The sequence below is a fragment of the Psammomys obesus genome, unplaced genomic scaffold (genome assembly GCF_907164565.1).
Source record: "Psammomys obesus unplaced genomic scaffold, mPsaObe1.curated_primary_1811, whole genome shotgun sequence".
Taxonomy (NCBI): Eukaryota; Metazoa; Chordata; class Mammalia; order Rodentia; family Muridae; genus Psammomys; species Psammomys obesus.
Window position 1 is genome coordinate 1512306 of NW_026596463.1, and position 23938 is coordinate 1536243.

A 23938-nucleotide genomic window follows, 5' to 3' on the forward strand; every position below is an offset into this window, starting at 1 on the left:
GCTCAGAACCATCTATAATGAGACCTGGTGCCTTCTGCTGGTGCGCAGGTGCACACGCAGACAGAACATTATATATATAATAAATAAATAAATCTTTAAAAAAAAATTCAGGACTTCTATTCACCAAAAAACAATAACAAAGACAAAGAGGTGTAGTCCCTGGAAAGATAAAACCTAAAATATATAAGGTCAACAAATGTTAGTAACTAGAACATATATTTAAACATTTTCAAAATATAAATAAAAGGCAACCAAGAAGAATATCAGATAAAATATTTGAATAAAAAATTCCACAAAAACAGAAATACAAGTATAATGAGGCACCTCATTAGTAACCAGGCAGATTTTTAAACTATAATGTGATATATTTTTTGCACCCAACTGGTTCAATATACAGACTAGTTAAGACAGCAAACAACTACCCTATGGGTAGATGGCAGACCTCACAGTGAAGCCTGCGTGTTGTTGGCAGATGTATAACCTGGTGCAGTTTGGGGGCGGGGTTTCTAGCGAAGATTAGGAAGTGCTCATTCACTCCATGGGAGACCAAGAGAGCCAAAACAAACAAACAAACAACCAAACCCAAACAAAAAACTGGGCCCTGAGGGCCCTGCAGAGACTGATAACCCCACCAAGGACCACACATGGAGAGGACCTAAAACCCTTGTTCAATGGAAGCCCATAGGCTGCTCAGTTTTCAAGTGGGTTCCCTAGCAAAGGGAGGAGGGGCTGGGCTGTCTCTGGCAGGGACTTGGTAACCTGCTCTTTGATTACCTCCCCCTGGGGGGAGCAGCCTTGCCAGGCCACAGAGGAAGACCATGCAGCCAGCCTTGATGAGACCTGATAGGCTAGAGTCAGATAGTAGGGGAGGAGGACCTCCCCTATCAGTGGGCTAGAGGAGGGGCATAGGGGGAGAAGAGTGAGGGAGGGTAGGACTAGGAGGAGACAAGGGAGGGGGCACAGCCAGGATACAAAGTGAATAAATTGTAATAAATAATTAATAAAAATTTTTAAAATGAAGTGTTCATTCTACAGATTGGCTTCTTAGAATGAGTCTGCTAAAGGGACACCAGGAGGCATTTACAAGATCATTAGAATAATCAGCATTAGCTATCAAAACATTTACAAACAGTTTGATTCACAATCCATTAACGTCTATCGGTAGGTAAAACTGAAAAGAAAAGCTGTCTGGGGAATATGCATATAAACAGGGTACCACACAGCTATCAAATGAACTGACCTTGACTAGCAAGTCAAAAAGAACCAAGTGGGCAAGTGAACACAGAGTTAGAAGATGGTGGATTAAAAGAGTAATTTTGAAATACCATTTGGATAACATGTCTACACTTAAAACAATAGCAAATATAGCTTAAGACTTCAGTGAGATGATTGAAGTAAAAGCTGGCATGTTCTCAGTGAAGGCAGGTGATTTTACAGGAAGATGGGAGGAAGGGACAGGTATGTCTTCATACAGGGATATATCAAGCATATACATTTGAAGACCGACTTTTAAAGCAGCACGTAGTATGTTCTGCACTGATAAATCACATACTTTCTGATAAGCCTCTTTGATTTGGGCATCAACATTAACTATTCAACATTACATAAATATTCTGCATATACTATTTTATTTCCTAGTCAAGACGTACCCTGATAAAATAAGATACTATTTTAAAAATACAGACAGTATCTCTGAAACTTGGCAAAATAAAATAATAGAAAATTGGCTGAGACTCCAGGGCCTTGCTGGAGGTGTGTGGCTGTTCTTTGTTTCCATAAGACACGGGATGGGGGCACATCATCTCATGAGTTACAACAGTCCCATCATAGCCCCCTCTTCATAGCTGGAGCAATGAAGCTGTAGCAAGGTTGGGTGACCCACCCAAAGGAGTATAGCTGAGCTTGAAATCCAAAGTTGCCTTAATGTGAAGGCTTGTCTTAATTGTGGATTTACTTGTACTTCAGTTTGTTCCAGAGTGATCTCAAGATGGTATACATATAGGTCTGAGAAAGTTGAAGGCGATTCATCAATGAGATGCAAAAGACTGGCTGGGAAATACTGAGTTTGCGAAGCATAGCTTGAACAGTTCAGTATGGACATTTGCTACCAAGAGCACAACCATGAGGTCGAGCCGCCAGGGCGGAGGAGGAGGCGGCTCTGCCAACCACACCATATTACCACTCCACTTTCCACTGTCACTCCTCTTCTTAAGAAATGAGATTGTTGTTGCTGGTGTGTCTTGGTGAGTGATGGGAGAAGAGGATGCTATATCCCATGAGCCTAGGAAATATCATCAATGCTGGAGCAGTAAAAAGATAAACACAGGGGTCATGTAGATGCTGCCTTGGCCAAACATCAGGAACTTGGCCAGCGTGGTCTGATGGAGGAGCCATTTCCCGTATGAATACCCAATAAAAAAGCAATTATTCATACAGTATAGCAATGACATCTACTGTATATGAAAAAAAGCCAGCTTGATAATGAATTAGAATGGAAACTAAAAGTCTAGATGGTAACCCACGAAATGACAAGTGCCTAAGGGAGGCCAGCACAACAGCCTTAGAGAGTCAACTTCCCAGGAGGAACCGTAGACCCAGCTGCTCTGTGACTCATCAGAAACCTGCCCATCATACACACAGCTCCAGCATCAAGGCACCAAGCTCCCTCTGATGCGACAGTTCTCCCTTAGAGTACCTAGGCTGAGTGTGAAGACAGGCTCATCCTTAGATTCCAAAGAGCAAACTCAGAGGCTGACCTGGAGAGTGGAGTCAAAGGTAGTGGCTGACGTGTGACATCTCTCAACCAACTTCCTTTTATTATGGATGTTGCCACTAATGGACACGGCTGGATGACTTTGAGCTTGTAACATCACATTTCAGAAAACAGGCAAAGAACAGTCCGCTTTGGGTTACTTGAGATCCAATTACTCAGGCTGCAGAAAAACCTGAGCATTAGTTTCTGGTCTTCGTCTGTCTTGTCATCCACCCCTGACACTTTCCTTTTTCCCAAACACTAACTGAAGTGGGAGAGGCTGGGAGGGATGAAATTCAAATCAGTCCATCTCACTCTGTGGTCAGAGCTCTGGTAAACAGAATTGATGGGCAAGGAAAGAAACCATCTGCTAAAAATTAGCTTGGAGATTTCCTGTGGATTTCAATTACCCATGCTGCCCCTGTCCTCATTGTTACCATTTATAAGTTAGGGCTGCCTTGGAGAAATGTCTTCCATGACTGGCTGCAAGATAACCACAGGAAGGCTTGGTGACCCTGAAACAGCACTGGACTTTCAGTCACATCTGGTTTCCCACAGAGAATCCAACCATGCTTCCTTTCTGCACTCATGTGGGGATGAACCCCAACCTGCAGCCGGTCCACTAGGGGTGCACTAGCCGGTCCCCTGTGGACACTAGGGGTGAGGAGTGTGGGTGGAGTCCTGGTTCCCATGGAAGATTAATTTATTGAAATGAATCCTACTTAAAAATAATCCCTGTGAATTCATCTGCAAAATGCAAATGCTCACTGTTTTGAAAACTAATTTTTCTTGCTTAGCCAAAATAGCCATATTTCTACACATTTATAAACACTTCTACTTAGGCATAAAACCTAAGTGAACAGCTAAATCCTCAACAATTGTGGAAACTTAACGAAAATGATAGACCCCTCCCAAATCTGCAGAAATTCTCCTGGGAAGGTCTCAGTAATGAAAGCCCAGTACACAGCCCTTCTCCCTTAGCTAACAAAATTCCCTCCCTAAGATGGAAGGGAAGTCCCCATTATGACCCGATCATGTGAAGTCACGAGACAACTCCCATTGTCTTATTGCTTCCTTCTAGTATTTAAAGATGTAGGGGGAAGAGTGTGGGAATGTCCTCAATGGAACAGACTACTTACAGTCAATACTGGTGCTGAGGAAGGGCTCAGATGACAGTTCCAGCCCCATCCTCCAGAATCCTGAGGAACTAGAAATGGGGTGCAGATGAAGAACAAACAAACTCAGAAAGCTACCAGCAAAGTACAGTAAAGGGATGAGTGAGTCCCAAAAGACCACTTTTTGCTTGATCAAAGTACATTACTCTTTTAAAATGGTTCCAGTTTGCAGCCAATCATGCTTAGATCCATGGAGATCTCTTGGCAGGAAAACAGGCTGGCTGTGTGCCTTTGTCTGGGCTAGCAGGGAGGGCCTGTCTCTTTTCTGTTTCTGCTCTGAGGCTCTGCTCACCTGATCATTCCCATGTGCCTGGGGTCCCACCTGCTTGTACACACAGCATCAAAATACCTTCTTCAGAGAGACTGGGCTCTGTGCCAGTGCCAGGCCCTGACCATGGTCCAGCCCCCAGGAACTTGACCTCACATCTCTTGGATTTGGTACTGGGAACCTGCTCTACTCCAGCACACGTGCGTGGACCACTGACCTAACCAGACTGCCTCACAAGCTGCCTGCTCACAACTGGGAAATTCTGATCTCCTGGCAACACCACAGGCAGGTGGCAGGAGCCACTGTGGTGAGAAACTTAGGTTTTCTAGGCAAATAACAGTTCAGCATTGTTGGGCTGGAAGTTAGCTGATTGCTGTGATGGAGGTGTGGACAGAGGAAAGACATCACAAAGAGCTACTGCAATGTCCCATGTTCTTCAAAGGGCACCTCCTGAGTCCATGGCATCAGCATTACGGATCTTAGAAATGGCATGTACAGCACAGGCCTCACTCCAGGTGGACTGAATTGGAATCTTAGATGCACCCTGATTGGCCTTCCAGATGATTGTAGTGCTCACCTGAATTTGAGGAACACTGGTGTAGGCAGAGATGCAGACTGCTTGCAAGGGGGAACAGTATGGAGGGTAGAAAATGAGAACGAATTGGAGCAGACAGGGTCATCATATCAATGAGGTAAGTGTAGTGAGAATTTTGGTTTCTCATTATGTTATGTAAACATGTTTTGTTTTAATCCCAGGTGTGGGATATGGGCTGCTCCAGATTGTCCGCAGCAGCAGACTGTCTGCCTGTGTGGCTCAAAGAGGCCAGCTGCAGTTAGGTTCATTCTGAGGGCTCCGGAGAGGTAATAAATGCTGGATCATAGAATGACAGGGGGTGGGGACGAAGAGAGAGTGAGAGAGAGGGGTAGGGAGGGGTCTTCTCTGAGAAGGAAGAAGGCTGCTGCTACTGCTGCTGAGTTTGCTGGTTTGCTGGTTCGCCGGACTGCTGTGCATCCTGACTACAAGAGCGGTATTTGCCCAAAGATCCCGATGACCTAATCAGCAGGAACTAAGTCTAAACAGACCTATATCCCTTTCCCTTTTAGCCTTCTTTTCCTCCGACCTAAGATAAGGGAGTGGGAAGAGAGGTAGAGGTATTAAGAACCCAAAATAAAAACAGATTTTAAAAGTAGCACCAATAGAATTGTGAGGGGAGAAAGGGGAGGATAGATAATGTAGGGAGCAAGGGAGGCTTATGCAGGGACATGACTTAAGTGCTGGACATGCCAGGTTTGAGATACCTCTGGGCCATCCATAAGACAATGAGTACATATTCAGGGACGGTCACACCAGTGGACAAGAGATGGAGCTACAGCCATGTCTTCACCAGGGCCAGGGGACTGAGGGGAGGCAGAGCAATGGGTGCACATAAGAACTGGAAGAAAGCGGAAATAGTGCATGTCCCACAGAGCAAAGATACTAGAGTTCTGTCCTATAACTAGGAATAGTATCTATCAACATAATTCTCCACAAACAATGAGTTGGTAATGACCATCCCCAGAAATGTCAAGATCCTATTTTCATAAAATTCAACACTTACTGAAAAATTCCTTTATTACCAGCCATTTCCCCTTTATCTTCTCAAGGGTCATGATTTCTGTTGGGAATCTTTGTGGTTCTAAAGAAAACATGTGGGTACTTGTAAGCAAAACTAAATATTTCATTTCTCTGAATATGGCCACTAGTCAGGACTAGTCAGGAGACTTAGGAACACATACTCACTGCTCATGACTTGTTGTTGCTCAGGACTTGATAGGTGGAGAAATGGAAAGAGCCCGACACCCTTTGCGATATGATCAAATTACCAGATCAAGCCTCACTAGGAGCTATGTCTTCCCCCAGACATTTCAATTCAATAATCTCCCATCTCTTTTATTTTCTTCTCATTAGCTTAAAACAGAATCCCAATGGAAAAAAAAATCAATTTCCTTGTTGGCAAGAGAAAGATACCTGATGCTCTGCATATTTCAGGTGGAGGAACAGCTCACGCATGCCCTGGGTATCGAGTGGATCACAAAAACTCTGGCTTGCACTGGGTGACACCTGAGCAGGCACACTTATGTGAGTCCAAGAAAGCCAGGAGTCTCAACAGCTCCAGATACATCGCACATCCTAACTAGCTTCCCCAGGCCAGAGCGCCAGTCACGTGGAATGCACAGCGAGGAAGAACTAGAGGAAGCTCACCCAAGAGGTTTAGCTGTGGTTTTGTACTTAACTGTCAAAGTACATTTGGATAGAGACAGAATAGCTGCCTCACTCTTCTATAACATCACAAACACGTTTCTCTATTATCTGTGGCTTAAAGAATTGCTGTCACCATCTGATGTCAATCTAGTTTTCTTTCCCTTATAAATTATTTGGTCTTTTTGCTGGATCCTCAAATGATATTGTTCACACTATTTTTTTTTTTTTTTGCCAGTAAACAGTGTGATTAGTTTGTTTTCAGAAACCTCACTTAAAATACGCACATGTGCTATATATATGAGATTTATAGAGCTAGATCTACAGAGATATATAGATATGTGGAGATGTGGATAATATATATGAAAATATATTATACAGTGGATTAGTATGGATCTCCCTTGCCAATATTCCTTATTTATCCTCTTAAACCTTTTCCAAAAATAACTTTTTTCTTTCCCACTTCTATTTACCATACAATGCTTTTAAAAAAAACAGGTTATCTTCAATTTACTCTTTGATAATTTCATACATGCAAACAATGTATCTTGATCATATCCTCCTTCATTTCTGCTCTCCTGCTTTCCCAGCCCCCCCAACACACTCCTCCTCCCTTCATGTCCTCTTAGTTTCTTTTCTACACACATTGATTCCAATCAGTGCTGCCTATTGGGGTGCTGACTGGCTGATCTTAGGAGCTTGATCTTGCTCCAGTGAGGTCTCGACCATTTCGTGCTTTCCACGGGTGTATTCATTCTTCCAGTTAGATCTTCATCTCTTCGGTAGTTTTTAAATCCCCCCTCAGTCAATCGCATCTGTTATCTAATCTGTGCCTTTCTCATTTGGATTCATTTTTTTTTAACTTATTACTTGTAATCATTCCCCTCATTCCCTTCAACATCATTTTGGAATTCTAGACTGCCAATTTCTTGTCAGTTTTCTCATGTCTTCACTGTCTCCCAGTTGGTTCTTGTAAAACCTCTGCCTCTGAGAGCTGCATCTCTCCTGGGGTGTGTTTGGGTGACCGCGGTTGGGGTCCACAGCCATCAGGGCCATCTGATGTCATCTGTCTGCACCCACTTTTCCCAGATGAGTCCTTGCCTCTTCCAGGAGTTTGGACTTCATGGCTCATGCTGATGAATTTGTTGACGTTTTGATACTTAGATTTATAGAAGATGCTGCTTATAAAGTGTGTGTTTCATTTACATTATTGTTCTATTTCTATGAATATATTAATTATAAAAGTATGACCCATGAAATTAAGTATTGTTGGATTTTATTGAATATAATTTTTCTGATTTTAAAAGGCACTGTGAAAAGAATGAAATAATTTTTTAATTATAAAACTGGGATAATTGGTTGACTGTTAAAGAAAAATTAAGTCAGTACCATGTGTAGACCCTAGTTAGTTCTAGATAGATTAAAATTGTAATGGAAAATACAGTGACATACCGAAAAACAGTATCAACAAATGCATCATATAAGGACCCAGGCTTTCATTAAAAATAATATTAAAAAAAATCACAAATTGCTTAGTGGTTAAGAACACTGCTTGTTCTTACAAGGACACAGGTTTGGTTCCCTGAACCCACATTATGGCTCACAAATACCTGTGACTCTAGTTCCAGGGGAATCTGATGCCCTCTTCTGGACTCCACAGACACCTGCACACACAATGCATACACACTTTTGCAGGTGCACACACACAAATAAATAAATTTATCTTTAAAATGATATCTAGACATGGTAGCACACACCTGTAATCTTAGCCCTTGGGAGATAGGAAAGATTGTGAGTTTCAAGCCAGTTTGAGACCCTGACTCAAAAATCAAACAAATAAGAACAAAGAAAAAAGATTACAAACTTAATCCCAGAAAGAAAGAAACTAAAATTTATTAGTAAAAATATATTTTAAAAGGCATGAGCATGGGAGAAATGGCCCCTCCCCTCATCTACCATGGCATGGATGAGGAAGAGATGTCTTTCCTTTTCTCACCCCTCGCCACCCATAGCGGGTAGAAGACCTGGCCTTCACTGTCTATAGCACTCAGGAGAGCGGACCTTGCAACTCAGCTGGGTACCACAGTAAAACTGACCCTGGGGGCTTGGTGAGCTGGCCCTGAGGGCATGAGAAAGGGAGAGCTGGCCCTGTCCCTTGCCAACTGCAGCATTGGGTGAGCTAGCTAGGGCAGTGCTGAAGAGCTGGGCCTGGTGGTGTGGGTACAGAAGAACTGGCAGCATGACCAACTCAGCTCAGAAAAATTAAGGCTCAGATCCAGGGCTTTGATTTGGCCCACCCCAACATCTACCTCCATCTGTTGAAGTGTGTGAAGGGGATACGAATTCAAAGCTGAAGGATCTCCATGACACCTAGCAGCAATGGGAAATCTGAGAGGAGTCCTGTGAGGACCCAGCATTGATAGTGTAGCAGGAGCCAGAGGCCTCGAAACAGACAAATACTCACTGCTATGAACATTCGCAAGTAAAGAAGTGTGGACAGAAGGGTACACTGTGGGACACACTGACACACTACAGCTTCCACAGCAAGATATTTTTCTTTACTTTGGTGGTGGGGGAGGTTGCAAGGGCAGAGGGCAGATATGATGGTACAGCGAGATGAGAAAGATTGGGGTTTTATTGTGAACTTGACAAAGAATTAATAAAAAGGTTAATATGTATTAAAAACATAATAAATGTAGGCTGTAAAATACACTGAGAACAAAACATGAGTAATGTATGATCTAAAAAGAACAGGTACTCTTATTCAAATTTTCCAATTTCTAATAAGACAAAAATGAAAAAGGCAGGCATCCTAATTAAAAATAGGTCAAGAAAAGGACACATGATTCATAAAATTAGCACACAAACAGGCTGTAAAAATTATGCAACAATGTTCAGCTCCTTTAACAATCCAGAAATGCAAACCAAAACAATTAGATTCTACCTTCTGCTCATCAAATTCCAAAACCACAGGTCCTGAGGGTGGTCTGGGGCCATTTGTGTCTCCTTCTATGCTGGAGGGAGAAGAACTGAAGATACTCCATATGCCTTCCTGGACCATCATATCCCCAATATCGAAGAGCCTAAACTATGTGACAGTTTTTCAGCTGGGCCCTGCCCCCATCCTTCTTTTCATACATCTGCCGTGATAGTTAACACACCATGGTTTGGTCATTATAACGACACAGTGTTGAGGGCAGAAGGACCCTAAAAGACAGATGCCATGTCCATCAAACCCACAGAGAACCAATAAACGATCAGCTGTGACAGGGTGTTCTCCAGCACCTGATGCCAGGCTCCATCTGCTGCAGCTGACACTCACAGGTATCTGTAAACATGAGAGTCCCCTTGGAAAGGATATGATTACTTCATTCCATGATCAGTCTGTAATTCCTTCCTCTCATGATGCCTGTTCCACAGAGAGAGCGGGTGTTGACTCTGTGTGACTCACAAGAATCTCAGCACAGCAGGCAGGCAGTTGATAAGTTACAGGTGTTATGGTGAGGATGTCTCATCCTCTTGGAAAATCCTTACTGAGCCCCACAGTGGGGCAGGAATGCACCAGGTACCTGAGGTTTGTTACCTCATTTAACAGTCTTCTTAGTGTCCACAGCGCCAGCACAGTTGAATCACCCACTAAGGCAGAAAGGCCAAGTTTCTAAATTAGCTAACTTTACTTCACCCCAATACCACAGAAAATGAGTCGCTCTGGGCACTCTCTATTACTATTGCAAAATGATTCTCCAGACTTGACCTTATGATTAAGAATGGCTTCCACTGTCTACATGTAGAAAAATGCAAATAGATCCATACTTATCACCCTGCACAAAACTAAAGTCCAAGTGGATCAAAGATCTCAATATAAAACCAGACACACTAAACTGCTTAGAAGAAAAAGTGGGGAAGAGCCTTGAACTCATTGGCACAGGAGACAACTTCCTAAACAGAACACCAACAGCACAGGCTCTAAGAGCAACAATCAATAAATGGGACCTCATGAAATTGAAAAGCTTCTGTAAAGCAAAGAACACTGTCATCAGAACAAAACGACTGCCTACAGGTTGGGAAAGGATCTTCACCAACCATATATCTAACAGAGGACTAATATCCAATATATATAAAGAACTCAAGAAGTTAAACAACAACAAATCAAGTAATTCAATTAAAAAAATGGAGAACAGAGATAAACAAAGAATTCTCAATAGAGGAATATCGAATGGTAGAAAAACACTTAAATGTTCAGCGTCCTTAGTCATCAGGGAAATGCAAATCAAAGTGACCCTGAGATTTCACCTTACACCCATCAGAATGGCTAAGATCAAAAACTCAAGTGACAACACATGCTGGAGAGATTGTGGAGAAAGGAGAACCCTCTTCCACTGCTGGTGGGAATGTAAATTTGTACAACCACTCTGGAAATCAATCTGGTGCTTCCTCAGACAACTAGCCTTTCCTCAAGATCCAGCTATACCACTCCTAGGCATATACCCAAAGGAGGCTCAAGTACACAATAAGGATATTAGCTGAACCATGTTCGTAGCAGCTTTATTTGTAATAGCCAGAAGCTGGAAACAGTCCTGATGCCCTTCAGGGGAGGAATGGATACAGAAATTGTGGTATATCTACACAATGGAATATTACTCAGCAATAAAAAACAAGGAAATCATGAAATTTACAGGTAAATGGTGGGATCTGGAAAAGATCATCCTGAGTGAGCTATCCCAGAAGCAGAAAGACATACATGGTATATACTCACTCATATAGACATATAATATAGGATAAACCTACTAAAATCTGTACACCTAAAGAAACTAATCAAGAGGGGAGACTTGCTAAAATGCTCAATCCCCATCCTGAAAGGCAAAGAGAATGGACATCAGAAGAAGGAGAAAAGAAGGAACAAGTCAGGAGCCTGACACAGAGGACCTCTGAAAGGCTCTACCATGCAGAATATCAATGCAGATGCTGAGACTTATGGGCAACCTTTGGGCAGAGTGCAGGGAATCTTAGAAAAGAAATGGGAAACAGTAAGGTCTGGAGAGGACAGAAACTCTACAAGGAGAGCAACAGAACCAAAAAAATCTGAGCACAGGGGTCTTTCCTGAGACTGATACTCCAACCAAGGACCATGCATGGAGATAACCTAGAACCCCTGAACAGATGTAGCCCATGGCAGTTCAGTGTCCAAGTGGGTTCCATAGTAATGGGAAGAGGGACTGTCTCTGACATAATCTGATTGGCCTGCTCTTTAATTACCTCCCTCTGAGGGGGGAGCAGCATTACCAGGACACAGAGGAAGAAAATGTAGCCACTCCTGATGAGACCTAATAGACTAGGATCAGAAGGAAGGAAAAGAAGTCGTCCCCTATCAGTGGACTTGGGGAAGGGCATGCGTGAAGAAGGGGGAGGGAGGGAGGGATTGGGATGGAAGGAGGGAGGGAACCACAGCGGGGATACAAAGTGAATAAAGTGTAATTAATAAAGAATTTTTTAAAAAAAGAAGAAAAAAAGAGAATGGCTTCTAAGAATCTGAGAATTGGGTGGTTCTGAGGGCATCACCTCATCCAGCCTTCCCTGTTAAAGATTGCTGACCAGGATATAAGTAGGCCTGGGGCATGCATAAGGTCCCACACTAGTGGGATAAAATGGATTCCCTGGGCAGACAGGCCAGTAGTTCTACCCTGCCCTACTCTCGCTTCTGGTGGTTGCCACAATGCGGCCTCCAAAAACAGAAGCAAGGAACAGCATGTTCTCAGGCCTTGCAATGAATGCAGCCTTTGGTGCCTATGTCCTCTGTGAGGATGCTGACAATCCTGAATGCAACAGTTGAGAAGCTGAAGGGAGCTTCTGCCTATCTCACCAACAGGAAGGACGAAACTGTGACTCCTCAGGCAGGAGGAGCATGGGGAACATGTGAAGGGCAACAGGGGACCCTGTGGAGAACAACATGGAAACAGCACTGAATATGAAACAGAACAGCCTTCACATGGGACAAGCTCTTCTGTAGTTCAAACTCACCCACCAAATTATCATTCCCATCCTTCACCCAGATGCCAAAAGTAACATCTGTCTTAAGAGGCAGGCCTTCAACTTGATTATGGTTTTATGAAAGTGTTCATTCTTTTGCTGAGGTTTGCTATCCAGCCCTCAATACCTCCAGTTATGTTTGCATTTATTCATTTATTATTTATATTCTGTTCTGCCTGCATGTGTGCCTGCAGGCCAGAAGAGGGCACCATATCTTACTATAGATGGTTATGAGCCACCATATAGTTGCTGGGAATTGAACTCAGGAGCTTTGGAAGAACATCCAGTGCTCTTAACCTCTGAGGCATCTCTCCAGCCCCATAGGGGACTTCTTGAAATCAAAGTACAAGAAAAAATTGTCCTGTAAATTTTAAAAGAAAATAAACAGTGGCACGTGTTATAACCCCAGCATCTTGGAAGCTAAAGCAGGAGGATTATGTGTGCAAGGCCAATCTGGGATACACAGCAAGACCCTATTTCATAACAGTAATAATGACGATAAAGTCAAGAGGAGAAACCAAATTGGTTTCCAGCAGCAATAAAATAAGATGTTCAGCTAACTTCTTAGCAGAGACAATAGGAAGCAGAACACAATGAAATGACATTTTCAGCATGCTAAATAAAAAAATACATGCCAATCTAGAATGCTACACTTTAAACAAGTATAGTTCCAAAGTGATAAAATAACTAAAAATTCAAATGAACAAAACTGAAACTGAAGAGAATTTGTCAATGTGTCCCTGACATTTCAGGCAGAAGACCTTGTCTCTTCCTGTAGGTTCATGGGAGGAGAAAATCATGACTGTCCCCAGAACAGGTAAATGTGTATGTGTAGGAAACAGTATTGATAGTGTTAGGAATTTTAAAAGACCTACAACTGAAATGCTTGCCAACAAGAACAAAACCAGGAGGGAAATAATTGGAACTTGAGTGTTCTATACTCCCATGTCTAGAAAAAGAATAGAGGTATTTACATTGGGTTAGTAAGTTAAGGGTGATTTTGTCATTTCTATTACAAAAAGAATATGCAGAGAATATAACTAACAAGGAATTGAAGTGGGAAAATAAAATGCTTAAACTGATAAAAACCAGAACATAAAAAACAAAACAAAACAAAAAAAAAAAAAAAACACTGAGCCCAGAACAAGTAGGGAAATAGGAAGTAAACAGTAAGACAAAAGCACTGAATGCAAATATATTACTGATATATTTAACAAACTATACATTTGTTTATATATTAAACAAACTATACCCCTCTTCGAATAAGAAACAGAAAATTCTCAAACTGCCTGTCTGTTTACCAACAACTCTAGAACCTCCAGAGAATGACCCAAACTGACAAGGCTGAGGCTCTGCAGAGTGAGTGAACCCAGGCAGATTTGGGGGTGATATGTCTGTTGAGTCCTCGGGTCCCCAGGTTTTATTTCGCCGAGGTACTTCTCTTCATTTGAGGTTCTTGGGTGTCTGAAAGCCCATGGCAGGCAAGGTCTCTACCAATGAACTTCTCCCCAGCATCTTAAAACTTTCTCCTTTGCAATTTTGCCATGAAACAGCAATCTCAGCGTGGCATGGGACGACCTGACTATGACACTGAACACTGAACTCACATCCATCTTGCTAAGGAACCAGAGATAGAACCTGGAACACTCAGAGCTCTAAGAGAGTGTGGGAGTGAGTCTGAGAAAAGGGAAGGAGAAAGCTAAATTGTGTGTAGAAACACTGTCCAAATCCTTGTAGGACCCTGGAATCACAAATGTACAGAGCAGACCTTGAGGAGTCCTGCATTTAATGTTGATTTCAGGTGTCACCCATGTCAGGTGACACAAGGCTCAAAGTATGAGTCTAATCCAGTTAATAGTAAAACAAACAAACCAAATCTTCATGGTATATCATTCACAATTTCCAATACACAATTCTGATCACTTGCCTAAGGAAAAAATAATGAAAACCCTAAGATGACCTGATTACTAAAATTACTAGACAAAGATTTAGGCACTGCTATTATTGTTGTGCTCAATGAAATAAAGAAGAATATGCACATAACAAATGAAAAAGAAATCTCAACTCCAAATAGCAAATACAAAAAAGAACAAGTGGAACTCTTATAGCCAAAAATTACAGTGTTGGAAATATTAATTGGCTAGTTACTAATAACATAGAGATGGCAGACAAAAACAAAAACAAAAAACCCCACTAAAAACATAAGGTAGATAAATAGAACTCTTCCATCCAGACTGAATACAAAGGGATGAAGGGAAAGTTACATTAGCTTAGGTGTTTACTTACCTCTGCTTCCTGTGACTCAGCACAACCTGATCTGCCACCCCCATTCCCACCACCCTGCTTCCCTGGCCTTTGCTGACTGTATCCCTCAAAACAACTGACAAATCTTAGAAGCGCCCAAGATGCCACAAAATGGAATCTTGCTCACCACTGAAGAAAAGTGAGTTACAACTCATGAAGAGACATGGAGGAGCCTCAAGTGTATCTAGGTGACAGAAGCCAATGTGAAGTCTACAGTGTAAATGACAACATGACACTCTGGAAAAGGGAAGGCTGTGGACATCATAAGAAGATGAGTGGTTTCCAGTGACCGTGGGCTGGAAGGGATGAGCAGGTAGACTGTAGGTAGTACTTTTAAGGCAGTACAACTGTTCTGTGTGTTAGCATAGTAATCAATACATTTGTCAAAGAGTACGGAGCATACAAAGGCAAGATGAGCCTTTATGTAGACTATGGATTTTAGATGACAAGGATGTGTGTGCAATTCTAATGAATGACCACTGTGGCATGGGTGCTGTAATAGTGAGGACTTAGCCAGGAAAACTTTCCTGGTTCAGCAGGACTGGGTGGGGCATTTCTGGTTCAAGAACTTCCTGGTTAGCACAGGATGCTTTGGGGAGCATTGCCTCGGTTTGGTGCAGGGGGTTAAGCCCTAATTCTCACAGCACAGTGCTTTCCCCAGCCCTCTCAGATTCTTCTTATGGGGATTCAGAAAGGCTATCTGGGAGCCTTCTGAGCTAGCCCAGCTCTCTCTGGCAGCCACATGTGGATCCTTCCCGAGGCCTCTAGGCAGAGCTCTATAGATAGGTATTTCAGCATCCCTGAGTCTTTTGGACATTGCTCCACCAGGACTTGGCTGTCAGGGAAGATGAGTTACAACTAACAATCTTTCTTAAAACTCCAGCTGCTGCTGTCCCCACAGTGACCCCACGAATGCTAACCTCTGCCTCCTCCTACATGCAAACAGAAGGCTCCAGAGGCCCTGGAGAAGCATCAAAAAGGGAGACTTTCTTTATAACAAGGGTGTGAACACTCTGGAGCTCTCTAATGTCTGACCTCCAGCCATGTCTCATGAGAGGTCATACTTGCCTTCTGAGTTCCAGGGGTCCTACTGGAAGAGACCTGAGAGGCACATGCTGACTGACCCCACTTGAGAAGGGACACCCTGGAGGCTGGTCAGAAAGAAACAGCTGGAGCAGACACCCACCCACGCAGGAGCACAAGCATTGTCCTGGGCTAGTCCCTGGGACGGAAGACTGAACAATAGCTTCCAGAGACTGGAGTGCCAACCCTAGAACTCAGGGATTTTTACCTTATAGGCAAAAGGAGCTTAGCAGCAGATGTGATTAGGGATTCTGAAATGAAAAATCATTTTAGACTAATTGGTGTGTGTGTACAGGGGTGGATGGGGGTGTCACTCCATGTAATCAAAGGTGCTCTTGTAAGATGGAGGTGGGGGGATTTAGCAACCGAAGAGGAAAAGGCAAGGCAGCAATGGAAATGGTCACTGGAGTGATATGGCCCTAAGCTGAAGGATGCAGATAGCAGCCAGAATCTGAGAAAGGCAAGAAGGAATCAGCTATGGCAACACCCTACCTCCAACTTCTGGTCTCCAGGGCAACAAGAAGATAGATATCTGCTTTAAGCCACCTACTTAGTGGCCATTTGGTATGGTAGCAATTAGCAACAAGCTCATTGCATTAGACTCCCAGTCTACAGCCAGGCACCCAGACAGCAGAACCTAGGCTCAAACAAAGGATGCTGGCAAGGCCCTCTCAGAGGCACAGATGTACCAGGCAGGTCTGAGCTCAAACCCAAGAGAAACAGATTGGAAGTGGGAACTAAAGTAGAAACCCAAAGGAAACCGGTGTTCCCAGAGGCTTTGTCTAGAGTGTCCTAAGCATCCTGCACACCTGACCCTCAGGCACAAACCCTAAGATCTACTGCAAGTTCGGCGTCATATGAGCCACCTGTCTCCAAGGTTTACTCTGGGCCAGCATCTCGTCAGGAGGGATGCCCTGGACTGGGAACCAAAAGCAAGATTCAGACAGAAATTAAGACAGAGCACTTAGAAACTTCCAGTGATTTGGTATTGCCATGACATTTTTGGAAATAGAATTTTATTGATGCTCAGTGTTTTACTACTTTTTAAAGAAGTCCATTGCATTTTATGAACACTGGTCTATGGGGAATTAGAAATTTAAAATATACTTGATACTGGCTAGGAATCTTGGCAACCACAGAGAAGCAATCTCCAGGTGTCAGAGAGGAGGAAATGGGGTGATGGCCTACACGATCTACCATGTGATTCTAGAAGTTTGGTCATTACAAAAGCAGAGGTTCCCCGAGCGTACCGGAATGCCGGGCCTCAAGCACCCCTACCACAAGCACAGCTTTCAGGTGCGTGCCTTTCCTTGTATTTCTCGGGTGCGTTCTCTCCCAAGCTCAGGTGCATGCCGGGCATCAGGACATGATGGCCAGATGGGAGACTCTGCTGCCACATTCAGAAAGAAGGAAGAGCACACAGAGGGAAAAGTACTGCCTTCTTTCATCCATGTCCCACCACACTAAGACTGTCACTTTCCACTTACAGGAATCCCTAAACTGTCTCAGAGACAGATGGAGGTGGTACAGAGCAGTACGTTAAAATTAGCTTTGGAGAGAAGACTTGCATTCAATCCTACCTTTCTCACCAGCCAGCCAGGCAGCTGTGGGGTCACATGACCTCTCTGGGTTTGGCTTTGCCTACGTGTAATGATTGGTAAGTAAAGCAACAGCTGGAAAATGCTTGGCACTCTTCCCTGATCCAGGGCAGACCTTCTAGCTCCGAGGACAGGGCTCTTCCCAGTGTTTGTGGCAGCACAGCACAGAGGCTGCTGAGACTGAGAACTGCCGGAGCATTACAGACCCCAGGAGGGGTAAGGGAACTGTACATGACAGGGCATTTCAAGGCAAGAAGTGGCCAGCATATATATACATATAAGTAACTGACTGACGGTAGCAACTCTCACTCAAAAATTTTAATGGGATGAGACAATTACACTATTTCCAATAACGACTGTGCAAGAATTGGACATTGAGACTCACTCAAGCTTATTTGTAAGGTGGTGCCCCAGGCACCCAGATTCTCTCTCTTCAGCTTTATTACACGCACCCTTGTCACACTGTCACAGAACCACCAGAAGTGAAATGTGACGTAAAGACATAGTTGTGGATGGAACAAAACAGCTCAAGAAGGCAGTTAAGATTATCACACAGGTGTGGCGGATCCCTCTTGTTTTGGATGTTTATACTAAACCAGATGCTAACATCACTGAATTTTATTAGCAAGACTGTTGGCGGGCTGCATGCATGTGGAGCTCAGAAGTCAGCCTGTGGGAGCCAGCCTTGGTTCTCTTTTTCCAACAAGTGGATCCTGGCGATCTGATTCAAGTCCCTGGTTTTGGTGTTGGTACCGTCACCCGGTGTGCTATCTCCCCAGTCCTGGGCCATGTGTTTGAGAGACGAACATAAGCTAGGATTTGTCACAAAAGGAGAAATGAAAATGATGAAGTCTGGTATTGTACTGCACTCTAGGTGCTGCCATCAATGTGCAAAACTGTCTACTCAATTATTTTTTATCATGTATTACAAGTTATTCACTTTGTATCCCAGCTGTGGCCCCCTCTCCTATCTCCTTCCAATACTGCCCTCCCTCCCTCTTCTCCCCCTATGCCCCTACCCTAGTCCACTGATAGGGGAGGTCCTCCTCCCCTTCCATCTGACCCTAGCCTATCAGATCTCATCAGGACTGGTTGCATTGTCTTCCTCAGTGGACTGGCAAGGCTGTACCCTCCAGGAGGAGGTGATCAGAGAGCCTGCCACTGAGTTCATGCCAGAGAAAGTACCTGCTCCCTTACTAGGGACCCCACTTGGAGACTGAGTCTGTGGGATACATCTGAGCCTGGTTTGGGGTCCTCTCCATGCATTGTCCTTGATTGGGGTATCATTCTCTTCAGGGCCCCCAGGGCTCAGTTTTTATGGCTCTGCTGGTCTCCTTTTGGAGCTCCTGTGGCTCAGGTATTTGAGCAGACAGACTAAGGGGAATGTTTCACACACAAAACATACTAGGTCCAATCAGCTTAGCCTCAGGAGAGGCTCTCCTTGGCTGCATCACACAGTCAAGGAGGGCAGGATCTTTGATAAGAGAGAGCTGGAGACTGGGAAGGAGCCAGGCTCACACTTTACATAACAACATTAAAGTCTCCCTCCACATCAGCTCCTGTCCCCTCCACGTCTTTCTATCTCCCCCTTCTTTCATAAGATTACCTGCACTCTGCCCAAAGTTTGGCTATGAGTCTCAGCCTCTGCATCAATACCTCTGCTTCGATACCTCCATCAGTAGAGTCTTTCAGAGGCCCTCTGTGGTAGGCTCCTGTCCTGTTTCCTGTCTTCTCGTGCTTCTGATGTCTATCATGTTTGTCCTTCTGAATGATGATTGAGCATCTTCCCTAGGGTCTTCCTTGCTGTTTAGCTTCTTTTTTCTTTTTAAAAAATTATTAATTTTTTTTTATTAATTACAGTTTGTTCACCTTGTATCCCAGCTGTAGCCCCCTTCCTTGTTCTCTTCCAATCCTACCATCCTTCATCTCCTCCGATGCCCCTCCCCAAGTCCACTGATAGGGGAGGTCCTCCTTCCCTTCCAGCTGACTGGTCTCATCAGGACTGGCTGAATTGTCTTCTTCTGGCCTGTTAAGGCTTCTTCCCTCTCAGGGGAAGGTGGTCAAAGAGCCAGCTACTGAGTTCATGTCAGAGACAGCCCCTGTTCCCATTATTAGGGAACCCACTCGAAGACTGAGCTGCTATGAGCTACATCTGAGCAGTGGTTCTAGGTTATCTCCATGCATGGTCCTTGGTTGGAGTATCAGTCTCAGAAAAGACCCCTGGGCCCAGATTTTGTTTTGAATCTGTTGCTCTCCTTGTGGAGCTCCTATCCTCTCCAGGTCTTTCCATCTCCCCCTTCTTTCATAAGATTTCTTGCACTCTGCCCAAAGTTTGGCTGAGTCTCAGCATCTGCTTTGATACCTTGCTGGGTAGAGTCTTTCAGAGGTCCTCTGTGATAGGCTCCTGTCCTGTTCCCTGTTTTCTCCCTCTTCCAATGTCCATCCTGTTTGCCTTTCTGAATGACGATTGATCATCTTATCCAGGTGTACAGATTTTAGTATGTTTATCCTATATTTTATATGTAATATCCACTTATGAGTGAGTATATTCCCTGTGTGTCTTTCTGCTTCTGGGATACTTCACTCAGGATGATCTTTTCTAGATCCCACCATTTGCCTGCAAATTTCATGGTTTCCTTGTTTTTAATTGCTGAGTAGTATTCCATTGTATAAATGTACCACAATTTCGGTATCTATTCCTCAGTTGACGGACATCTGGGTTGTTTCCAGATTCTGGCTATTACAAATAACGCTGCTACAAACATGGTCCTTGTTGTGTACTTGAGAATCTTTTGGATATATGCCTAGGAGTGGTATAGTTGGATCTTGAGGAAGCACTATTCCTAATTGAGAAAGCATCAGATTGATTTCCAAAGTGGTTATACAAGTTTGCATTCCCACCAGCAATGGAGGAGGATTCCTCTTTCTCCACATCCTCTCCAGCATGTGTTGTCACTTGAGTTTTTGATCTTAGCCATTCTGATGGGTGTAAGGTGAAATCTCAGGGTCATTTTGATTTACATTTCCCTTGATGACTAAGGACGCTGAGCATTTCTTTGTTTCTCTGCCATTCGATGTTCCTCTATTGAGATTCTCAGCCTCCCAGCTTCCTGATTACTTAAGTGATGTAACGAGCACTGACTACCACACAGCCACTATGCATATCCTCCCAAGAGGGATTGCATCCAATTAACCTGAGTAAGAGTGCGCACTTCCTTCGTCAAATCGCTTCTTTTGGGCATTATGTCACAGCAATGAGAAAAACAACTAACACAAGAGTCACTGGTACTTGGACATTCAGCCACCAAATGGAGCCAAATAAATAACCTTTCTTCGGAGAACACTCACAACCAGGCATGTTGTTACAGCAACAAAAGATGGATTGAGTCAGAAAACCTTTGAAGGACGTTAACATGGCACTACAGAAATAATAAGCACAAGCGCAGGTCCAGAAAGGTTGCTCACCTGGAAGAAATCTTTGTAATCCAGGTGACAAGAGTCTCCTGCCAATCCTTTTCTAAAGGCATCTGGGCGCTACCATGTTGGTGTGAATCTCCTCTTACAAGGTTAGCTTTTCGAAAGAAATATATTGATGCAATCTCCTAACAAGATGCTAACATTCGACTCTATAAATACAATTTTCCAAGTGTCTTCTCCTGCATCCTATTATGCTGCCCTTGTAGTGGTACCCAGAGAGCAAGGGTCATAGCTGATAGCCAGGCAGGAAGTCTGAGATGGTGAGGAAGGAGGTAAGAGTCCCCCCCGCCCCTGACGCAGACAGATATGTTACACCAAACACTGGAAGCCAGTGGCTAGAAAGAGGCCGTCATGGGAGCAACTGGTCAGAGTTACAGCAGAGGAAGTGGCATCTCTATGGAGACAGGAAGAAAACAAAGCCTGGACAAAAAGTAGTTTGCACAATGAGAGCAATGCCATGTTAAGGTGGGGGCTTCCTGTTTAAGGGTGATGTGCATAACATGTCCATAGAGATCCTTATTTAAGATTTTACTCCTCTATCCTTATGTACTTATGTCTTACTTATTCTCATATGCAATACATATATGTATATCTATCTATTGTGTGTGTGTGTGTGTGTGTGTATGTGCAGCATGCCATGTGTATGCGGGTGCCTGCAAAGGTCAGAAGAGGGAGTCAGATCCTGTAGAACTGTAAACAGCCCAAGCCTGACGGACATCAGCTGATGGCTGGTTGGGATCTAAGTCGCCATGGGCACTGTGGAATGTCTTTCTCTTAAAAGCCAAAGTTAAACTAACATGACCAAAGATATCTGACGTTAGAAAATGGAAAATGCCCTACTGTATACACAAAGAAAAAGAAGACAACTGGCATGATTAACACTTTAAAGAAAACTAGGTCCCTGCATACTGTGGCACCTCATGGTGGGAGATTTACACTGTTTAGTTTCTCAGTGTTTTCAAATTATTTAAGCTACCAGCAGACCACAGAAATCACCTCTGGCGTCAAATCTCTCTCCTTCTTTCTTTCCCCCCCCCCCTCTCTCTCTCTCGTGTACATATCACAGTGCATGGCTATGTGTGTGGCTTAGGTGTAGTTTCCTCTGGGGTACTTGGGCATACATCTATGAAAACTGATGTCTTAATCAAATATTTAATCGGTAGATGTCTGACTGTGTCATCTAAGAGAAAAATTTACATTTTCCATCTATGTATTTTCTTTAGCCATGTCTATTCTAATTATTCAAGATAATCAATGAGATCAAAAGGCACATTAATCACCTCAATTTTCAAGGGACTGAAATCTACCATACCCCAAAAGAATAGAGGTCCCTCCGTGCTGCCCTGTGTCTGGGCACAGGGCACAACTTACTGTACTGCTGCAGAAACTGTGTCTTTAGCCTTTTGTCACACCTCAGTGTCCCCAAGATCCTGAGATGTTCCAGATATTGGACAAACATTTGTGGAATGCATGAATGTCAGTCTTTTGAAGTACTGGGAACACATGAATCTTGAGGTGGACAGGTCTGTCATCTCAGGCCTGCCATGAGCAGCTGGACGACCCGGGCAGAATAGTGAACCTTCCTGAACCTCGATTTCTTTACTTGTAAAATGAGCATAGAAACTTCCCACCTCATGGGGCTTTGGGGACACTCAATTGAGGCATACGTATGTACTTGAACATCAGCACTCACTAAATGGAAGTTCTTTCTCCTTGTGGAAACTGAAATGTTACTGTAAATGTAGAACTACCTGGAGAAGCTCCATGTCCTTCACTAAGTGTGTATGAAAAAAAAATTAAAGTTTATTTTTGTGAACTATTTTATTCTCCTAGAATGCCTTTTGTCCTTCCAGTCAAACCCAGCCTCAACCGTTCAGCATGCTCTATGGCCTGCTGCTCACAGAGCATGCTTTCGTTTCATCTCCCTTCCTAGGCTGTCAGATTTGTGAAGGTCAAAAGTAATTGCTAGTTCAGAACTGCACCCTTAAAAGCATTTGTCCCCTTCCTTTCCAGGTAACAGAGAGGTAGTGAACTTTAGAAAGACTAAATTAATAAACTTGATCATATTTTCCCATAGGAAAAATAACATAATAAGTGATTACATGTCTGTTTAAGAATTGATTTGAACTAAATTGCAGATGGAATTAGCGGGATAGGAGCAAAGACTCAAAGCTATGAAAATAACTATTAAAATGGTCAAATTAGGCTTCAGAGCCTCTGAAATGTATATAAATGGGCTCAGTATACAGTAGGCTGAGCACAAGGACTGAGGGCCTCAACACAGCACAGAGTCACGTGTGCAGCCTCTCAGACTAGCGCTAGCATAGCCACAGCAAACACAAAGCTTTCCTGGTGCGGAATGACGTTAGATGAGGAGGTCGAATCTTCCCACTGCTTTCCACCACTGGCTGGAGCACGTGAGCGAGCACGGCTGTTCCAAACCCCCCGGTTATTCATGCCAAGACAGCATGCCTCACCCCTAATGCACGCACAATACAAGAACTTAAAGACACGAGAGTCTACTACTGCCCTTCCTAAGAGAGAAAGCTCAGGAGCCATTGCAATATGGCTCCTCCTCGGGCTCCTGTTAGACTGTGCCGCGCCCTCTCCAAGGCACGTTCTTCCATCTCTGACTCCAGTTCTGGGGATAATAGACGCTGCCACACGCTGGACAGCTACTACTCTGTGCAGGCACCAAGTTCTTCAAAGGCCATCTACCACTCACAACCTCACAACTGGGGATGGAGATGGTACCCAGGGAAGGTGGCCCAAACAAGACTGTGGATGGCTTTTTCAGAAGACGCAGCTCTGTCGACAGATGTTTGAAAGGTTAGGTCAGACAGAGATGTTAGCGCGTGTACACGGGGCTCCGAGCTGTAAAACCACAGGGCTCGTTCAAGGCCCGCAGTCTTTTGATAAAGGTCAGCCAGCTGTGGTTTGGCCCTCCTGGGACAACGAGTGAGGGAGACAGTTAGAAAAGCCAGACGCTGGGCCTGCCTGGGCGCTCCCTCTGGA

The 23938-nt window shown here is 43.8% G+C and overlaps 1 protein-coding gene across 4 annotated transcripts in view; it reads right to left on the minus strand.

Moving 5' to 3' along the window:
- The window catches only part of Pde8b (phosphodiesterase 8B), a 211788-nt gene that overhangs the window by 94195 nt on the left and 93655 nt on the right, over window positions 1-23938 (minus strand). The window lies entirely within an intron of this gene.